Source organism: Takifugu flavidus, chromosome 1 (genome assembly GCF_003711565.1).
Source record: "Takifugu flavidus isolate HTHZ2018 chromosome 1, ASM371156v2, whole genome shotgun sequence".
In the NCBI taxonomy this organism is placed as follows: domain Eukaryota; kingdom Metazoa; phylum Chordata; class Actinopteri; order Tetraodontiformes; family Tetraodontidae; genus Takifugu; species Takifugu flavidus.
The window spans coordinates 11,745,862-11,754,782 of NC_079520.1; the positions used below are offsets into that span (position 1 = coordinate 11,745,862).

General features: G+C 43.3%; 1 long non-coding RNA gene across 1 annotated transcript; it reads right to left on the reverse strand.

Annotated features, from left to right (window-relative positions):
* Positions 1-1,979: 1,979 nt before the first annotated feature.
* LOC130534880 (uncharacterized) lies at positions 1,980-6,226 on the reverse strand. Its single transcript, XR_008952986.1, has 2 exons — positions 6,116-6,226; positions 1,980-3,399 (listed from the first exon to the last, which is right to left on the reverse strand). It is a non-coding gene; the product is annotated as an uncharacterized LOC130534880 (long non-coding RNA).
* Positions 6,227-8,921: the final 2,695 nt, after the last annotated feature.

The window sequence follows — 8,921 nt, forward strand, 5'->3', positions numbered from 1 at the left end:
ACATTTATAATGACTTTATTATATGAATTATTTATGTATTAAAGTCATAAAAAACAGGACTTTTAACAGTAACTCAGCAACTTAACATAATCCTCTATGATCTAGTACAGCTAACAGGAAATTTGCACAAATGTATTTGCTGTAATTTTCAATCTTTTTTTTTTAATCAAAATTTGATCTAGTCCTGTAATGAGATTTGGAAAATCTAGGGGTATGATTGAGTAATTATGTCCCTGTGTATGTGTGTGTGTGTGTGTGTGGTGTGTGTGTGTGTGGTGTGTGTGTGTGTGTGTGTGTTGTGTGTGTGTGTGTGTGTGTGTGTGTGTGTGTGTGTGCGCGCGCGCGTGTGTGTACGCGCTAATTCCTTAGCCTAGCTTAATGAAGACAGCAACGAGCGTCCAGATCTATGCTAAATTATGCATGTAGCATAATTATCCTCTAAAGTGTTGAATGTTGATGCCTTTTTGTCACAAATGAGACGACGGCACTCCCCAGGTCAGAAAGGGCTTTTCCCAATGAGAAGAACATCACCAGTACAATGAGAACATTTCTAACGATTCCATTAAAAGGCCATTAAATGATCCCGCGTGCAGCTTCATGTCTTTATCACGCCCTACAGCACATTTATGCACAATATGGCCGGCAGTTTACACTCGCTTATAAATGTTTCCTTTTAGGTCTGACCGTGTGCGTGCACACACTTGATTACAGCAATTTAATATAATATGGAAATGCTTGTCACAGATGTGCAATCTTTAATATCTCCGTATTTACCTTGCAATATTTTTGACAGCAGAGAAGCGTTGAACAAACATTATTTAGCCCTGTCATGTTTTCATTCCTCACTGCTCACATGGTCACACAGTAATGGAATCTGTTGGCACCACAATTAATAGTTTTGCCCTGAAATCAAGCATCCTATTCCACAAACACACTAAAATCACATTAGTCAGGGTACATAACTTTCAAATATCATAAATAATTTGTTGAGCACACCTCACGTGCGTGCGCTGTAATCGCATTTATCTGACACGCGTCCTGTCTCTGAATTGAGACATGATATTGTATAAATTCGCAGATGATAGATCTTCTGATGAAAGTCTGTCCAGAGACTCGTGTGTACTCATGCGCAAGCACGCACGTGCATATCGAGGCAGGCGTGTATGCAGTCTTCTAATGAAATAATCAGTCTTTTTCCAAGCACATTTCTGTGAAGTGGTCCAGCTCTCAGCAGCGAGCGTTCAAGCAAATCGTGTGGAAAAAATGAGAATATTTTCTTTTGCATATGATTGGGATTATTGATATGATCGCACCCTCTCTGCTTGTGCAATTAAAGAGGTAAAACGCACGCTCACCGACTTGACTGAGCACACATGCACAGAATTATTAATATGCAATGAAGCTACATTGAAATGATGAGGATGAGGTTTTATTTCCAGTCGCTCCTTGCTCATTTTTCTCACCCCTCCTCCCCCTCCTCCCTCTCTCATATCACCCAGGCCGCGAGCTCTTATTTCATAATGCTCCGAGTTCATCTTTATACTGAATCAACCTTGCAAACACACTCAACGCTGCTGCCACAGTTGGAAGGATGTTACAGGCAGAGTTGTGTCTCTCTGACCCTGAAGGCAGCCGGATCTAATGCAGAAGTTGGTGTTTTGTCTGAAAGTGATCAGTGATCAGCATCATGGTCACCTCTTTGTGCCTTGATCCCATCTAAGGATGCCAGTCGCTTGTAGATGTAAGGAAGGATGTGGTGCCACTGGCAACCTCGTATGATTAGCTCTGATTAGCTGTTGGTACAGTTTGAGGAGGCTAGTATTCTCACTTTAAACTAAAGTCAGATCCAGAAATTGATGCGATCATTTTGCAGCTCAGAATAAAATAATCTAATAATTTTCCATTATCACAGGCTGGAGGAATTCAAAGGTCACAAAGGTCCATTGCATGAAATAGAGTCAAAGGAGAAAGCTAACAAGCAGGTTTTCATTTCTTTTTATTTATTCCATGAGGACGTTTTGCTTTAATAAAAACTGAATGGGTGGGCTGGGGGGTCACAGACAATGAAGGACAACTATGACCATAAAAATGACCATGGCTCAGTTTTCTTTCTTAGATTTGTCAACTGATGTTGAAACCGAGTCAGTCAGATTATTTACACCGAATTGTTCACAACATCCCAACACCAAAGCGTGTACACTAAACTCTTCCTCACAGGGCAGCAGCACGGCGTCTATGGCCCAAATACCCTGAAGCGCCATTATTTCATGAGCCAGGAATAAAACTGGAACACAAAATGATCCATGTGGCAAACAGGACCTGAGAAAAAGGATCCTGGTCATTAATTCTAGGATGAAGCTGTGCTTTCATTTAGATGACCATCAGTGATCAAGCCTCGGCACTAATTGTGCATACATTAAAGACAGTTCCCACTTTCAGACCTAATGATTTTTTGAAGACTTAAGTGAGGTGGGCAATGAACAATGAAACCCCCCATCTGAGGTTTGGGCTGGAGGGGGAGCAGGGATCCTCCAGGCAGGGGCTGTTGAGATGTTTTTTTCCCTCCTCAGCCTGCTGCAGTCCTGGAAAAAGCCTGTCACCATTTCACCATGACAGACACAGGAGCGGTGCTTCATTTACATACATTTACATAGCAACATTTCACTCTGTCTTTTTTCCCTATAATAGGCTTTTCAGCAGGAGCGTAAGAGCTGAGCCTGGTTAATGAATGCCTCATAGGTGCAACCACTGTTAATGTGCATGAATCCATGAGTGTATATACTGTATGAGGCTGTATTTGAGTGAGGGAATGCATTATTTACAATCAGTAGAAATATGGGCAATGATTTATATTCATCTGAGGTTATGTGTAGCAAACACCTACAGTATGCAGCTGTAGATGCAACGTATATATTCTGTTATTATTATTAGTAGTAGTCGCAGTAGTATTAATAATATTCTTATCTATATGCACCATTGCAGTCGTTTGTCTTGCTCACTGAGTGGAAAAACTAGCTGTTATCTATGAAATAGCGTGCCTGTAGATGACTGACGTTGCGTAATGCATGGCTAATCTTGTGTGCAGAATAAATTGCACTGAGGGACTTTATAAAAGGGAAATAAATTAGGTGCACATACTGTCCATACATACATATATACATTTGCATTTGTGTGCCATTGGGATGTGAGACACGGCGGCCTCGTGGGCCGTCGGCCTCGTGACACCTGAGAGGAGGAGCTGTGAGATGCATGAAATTGAGTGGTTGCTGATCTGAGCTTCCAAGCGTGACCTTTCAGAAATGGGGGGATTCAATGGCAGCTTGCAGTGTTTGGTTCCTCAGCTACATCCTGTCAACCTCTGCTGGAAACTGAGTGGACCTCAGACCTCCTGGGAACCTTCTGCCAAGAACCACGCAGAGAATGAGGTTAATAATGAGGGTCCATGTGCACTGACATGGACAGGGTTGATCACAACCTAACGAAGAAAAAAAGGTGCTTCTGTGCTGTTGAAGGACAAGAGGGACAAGAGGTGAAGAAGACGATCTCTGTCAAAGTCTACAACTAAAAATGGGAATACAAGAAGGTCCAAACAATTGAGAACATTTAGGAACAAACCAGGAAGGTGTTGATGGAGGAGAGACTTGTGAAGAAGAGGAGGAACAGCTGAGGATCCAAACCAAACCTTCTCACGTGTCAGACGACACAGTTATGCATGTACACGAGGGATTGGTGGCACATCACCGGTGCTGGAGGGTCATGTGACTGCAGACAGACACTGGAGTGTGTACATCTCTGCCTGTTTACATCCAGACAGATCCTTCAAGGATGAAATGATGCTGTTTCAAGGTGCAACAAGCCAAAAGAGCCAAAGCTTCACGTTAGAGGTATATTCCCTTAAACAGCGTTGGAGGATACCCACGGAGGGAAATGAAGAAAGTCTTTTATCTATGTAGTAAAAAAAATCACTGCTCAAAACAATAAACTCATGTCTACAAATACATTTGAGCTCTTTGTTCTGAAACTCAAGATAAAGTATCTGCAATTGGTAATTGATGACTCACACTGTTCAGTCACATGTGGAATAAAACTACACATGATTGAAGAGCACTTTCATTAGAAACCTGATCACAATCAGCCTGATCAAAAGTCAGATGCCTCGGATGAAGCCAAATATGGCTCTTCCTCCTCCTCCTCCTCCACCTCCATCTTCTTCTACTCTCCTTCCTCTTCCTGGCCAAAAAATTACAACTCTGTGCACTGTGTCCACTCAGAAATATGGAAATAGTGTGGCAGCGCATGAATGAGGAGAGAACAGAACGCCTCCACAGCTGAGCGGAGGAGTAGAGAGGAAGACTGGACGTCACCGTGACAGCCAGTGCGAGGGCGCAGAGGAAGAGTGGGAGTGAATCTGTGGGAAGACTTCCAGCACAGATCTGTTCTATGTCTTTATTCAGAGGAAAATGGCAGGACTGATTCTGACGTGTGAGGGCTTTCGATGGTATGGAGGGAGCACGGCGAGGACGACGGCCCGCTGCTGGAATTAGCTGGTCTACAACAGCGTTTCAGCTCAAATAGTCTTGGACAAACTCGCTCCGAGCTATTGTTGTATGGAGATATTAGCTGAGTCTATTAAAGACTAGCAGCAGCCTGGCTGCACACGACCCTTTTGGACCGTTCTCACCAGCAGATGGTGGGTGTCAGATGCTTCCTGGTTCATGGGTGATCGCGATTTTATGGAATCTGGCATCTTCACATAAAGAGACATGCAACGACTCGTTACCCCCCTCCAACCCCCCAACCCCCCAACCCCCCAACCCCACCACTCAAAAAATAAACCTCCCAAAACATTTCAACCCTCTGAAATCAGCAAGATGATCTGTAGCTGCCAGCACTCATTCTGGTGGTTTGTGCCAATTTGTTAAATGTGGAGATGAATAAACTTCACATTCAGAATCAGGAGGACGCTTTGGTCGTGAGTTTGTCCACATTTTACATAGACAACTGGGAAGAAGGCTGTCTGGTCACGTGTGGAACCAATGTTCATGCAAATCGACCTTCCATAATCACCCAGATATTCACACAAATGGAATGCCATGTGACACTCACACACACACACACACACACACACACACGCACACACACACACACACACACACACACACACACACACACACACACACACAGTGTGGCTCTCATCCAATGGCAACACAGCTTGGAAATCTTCCCTGTCACATGATGAATTCAAACCTTTTTATTTAAATTTTTGGTTGTTTTCTTTCTGGTATTTCTTAAATTTCTGTTCCAAAGGCAGCGGCACGTTAGGTTAAGAAGAGTGTGCCAACTCTTTTTTGCATCGTTTCAGGATTTTTGACATTGACCTTGTTGAGACAGAGACAATAACAAAAGCTGCATTAGCATGAGTATGAAGATTTATGGTTGAAATTATCATTTTAGTGCAGCATCATGCACGCAAAGAACATAAATTTCAATATAAAAGCACACCAATTGCATGAAAAGGGTGTGTCCCCCTCATCTGTGGCTTCGGCAGTGTTTTTATCACCACATCAGGGAGGGCAATTCCTTCAGGTTATCTGATCTTGTCACATCATCATGTAAATTAGCATCTAATGATTATTAAACTTTATGTCGAGACTGAATGCATTATTCATCAGGCATGACGATACCATCTGTCTTCATGTTGCGTGAAAAGTACAATATCCTCCTCACGCTACACTGTACGCTCATGCTGCATTTAAAGGACTGCACCCCAACTTATATCATAATTCACAGTGGAGACAAAGTATGAGACACACACTGCAAATATCCTCTCGCTGGCTTTTATGCCAAATTACCCCACTTAATATTACAAGCAGCATACAGGAATCTCCCCCTGACTAGGCTGCATCATTTACATGCTGAGTGAGGTCATCACTTACCATAAGCACCATTAACAAATGTTCACGCACTAAAAGAAGCCCAGTTACAACTGATGATGGGTGATGCTTGCCACAGCTGAGCTGGCTTCATCTACCAGTCCAGCAGCCAAGTGGAACATGTGCCCGATGAGGATAAAAGCCCCCCCAAACGAGTGAAAGAATAATCAAGTAACTCTTACGTGTGCGTGAGCGCGAGCAGCAAAATCCTGTTTGAATGGAACGAACCACGCCTCAGGCTATCCCATGACATTAAAACAAGTCTTTGCTCTTTTAGAAAGACCGGAAAAGCGTTTTTTTTTTATCAGCTGCTAAATTATTGAGGAATGCTTTCGTCACACCAGCAGGCCGAGTATTTACAGTACGATGAGGGTTGTTATGGTGTTAATGGGCCATCCCATTAGCCTTTGTGAAGGCCGGGGTGACACCTGCATCAACAAAAACACTCGCACATGTACACACCCACAGACGCAAAGGTTGTCACACTATTGATGTGGTGTGTGCGCGAGTGTGTGTGTGTGTGTGTAGTTGGGGGGGAGGGGGGGGGGCTCGCCCCCATGGGAGTTAGTTGTTTTTCAACAGTGGTCTGAACACATCAGAAAATGTGCTTACAGCAAGGCAGCAAATGCTGGCTCAACAATATTAGCGAGTGTGGCTGTCCTTCAGTGTCTCTGGAGACTTCAGATTAAGCACACAATCACTTCTATGGGGCCCTGTGGCGACGCCTGTGTGACGGACGCAGCAGCTCTTGGTTCCCTTCAGGTCGCGTACACATGTATTTCTGGTCACTCCGTCCATGAGTCTTTTTTATCATTAAGGTTAATGATGTGGGGGCTATAAAAAGAGAATTGTAACTGCGAACTGAACTGTAGAGTCAAGGGACACCTCTGGCATTTCACATGCACTGTGGCATCTCCCGTGTTTACCCTGTTCATCACGCCTCAGCTCCTCTATCAAATGTCGAGCTGTTACGTAAAACAACATAGTGGCGACAACAGGGCTCACCAGTATGGGTTTCACTGACCAGGTCACCCACTATTTCAGTCTGAAAATGAATCGGAACCGAACCTGCAACTTAGGGACCAATTAAAGATGGAGCACATGACAGAGCGTTAGTTTCAAGTAAGTCAACAGTTCTGAAGTCTGGAGCTGATGGAATCATTAAATTCTGTGATGTAATAAGAGCTTTGCCTGTTGAGGTCAGGGGGAAGGGATCTGAGACGCTAGCGTAAGCTGGATGTTCAAGATGCCTGGCTGAATCTTCAGGGCAACAGATGCTGTGATAAGACAGACAAGTGAGAAATAACTGCAAACTGAAACTGAAAAATTCAACATTGTAGTCTTGAACAACTCGGTCGTCCACCTTTGAGTCGTATACTTTTTTACCTCTGTCATGTTATTGTGACTCTTTTTTTACTTTACTCTGAATTACATCCTGAATCATTTTCCCCTCTAAAGTAATGAAGACTTTTCTTTCTGTTCATCCACAATTTCGGTTCTGTTCCATTCTGAACTGCTTTGAAGTTTAATTAAAAGATGATTCCCATTGTAAAAATGGCCCCATGTGTGAAGGTCCGCAGGCCCTCTTTTCATTCATTTTGTCTCAGAGGCTATTTTTATATTGCAGCTGGGTTAAATACAGTAAAAAAGGTAAACATGTGCACGCTCGTGTGACAAGCTTATCTGCATGTGGCACGGCCTGGGTCAGAGGTTATGGTCTTTTTGCTTTATCCACTCAGGAGAAAAGTCAGGGTCATTCCACCCCTGCGACACATTCCTGAGCTGTGCAGGAAACACGCTCTGCAAAACATGACGTTTCATGTCTCAGGTTATTCATAGTCTCAATATTATTTTGTCATAGTGAGCAGCAAAGTTCAAGATCACGTCCAAATTTAAATGCTTTTTTCATTTCTCTCTTTTTTTTAAACCAAACACGGGAACAAGGGGAAAAAATTTGCTTTCATTGTTCACGTCTTACTGTGTTTGGCTTTTGCCAGCATAATGTGATTGTTAATCATAAGTTGAGTCTCCGCTTAGCAGTGTTTGCAAAAAACAATAGATTAAAGCTTTTTAGAATGTGGAAAGCCGTAAACTCCTAAAATCCAGAGCAAAGGTGTGTTGATCCACACTGAATCTGTGCCACATACACAGACTCACATGGCCAAGCCTCCAAAATACTCTAATAACTGAACCTGAATCTGCTTTTATACCCACGATTGATGTTTTTCTCATATTTTATTTATGTGGTTATCTCATAAAGTTATGGAAGAATTATAAAATATACAGTCCCGACTCTCGCCACTAGATGGGATCCTGAAACCACTGCAAGCACCCGATTTGAAATAAACAGCTTTTAAACTAAGATGGATGAATGGATGAATTGTCTCTGGACATGTAACACAAGTTAATTTGATTTGGGTTGTTCTTTAACCATATCTCTCATTTGGACCTATTATTTAACCGTTTGGCCTTTGGGTGTGCTGCAGCCATCTGGCCCAATAGCAGCCTGCGTGACCTCACACTTGCAGGTCAGAGGTCAAGGCCATGTGATGTATGTTTCTGAGATAGCTGGAAAAAGCGGGTCAGGACTGCTATTTGTCCATCTGGCGACAAGAGAGGAAACAGGGGATAGGATTCCGGTAACGGATGAAAGATGAGAGTGGAGATGAAAGGAGGGGTTATCTGCTGCTCCTATTGATCTGTCTGTGTTTTCACAGGGTGAACGGGTTTGCTGGCCACTGTCCCACCAGAAGTGCTGAGGTATTGGCTGCCTGGCACGGCGGAAGTGTTGGCAGAGTGAGTGCACTTATCGGGGTCCAACACAGATTTGAGGTCAGTTTTGACAGACCGTTGTTGGAGTGACTGGCAGCAACAGAGGATTAAAAAACAAAACAAAAGAAAAGAAAAAAAATAACCCAAAAAACAGATTATGAGTCTCGTATAAGGGCATCACGTCAGGTACAAGTGTGCTGGTGCTGCCCTCTTGTG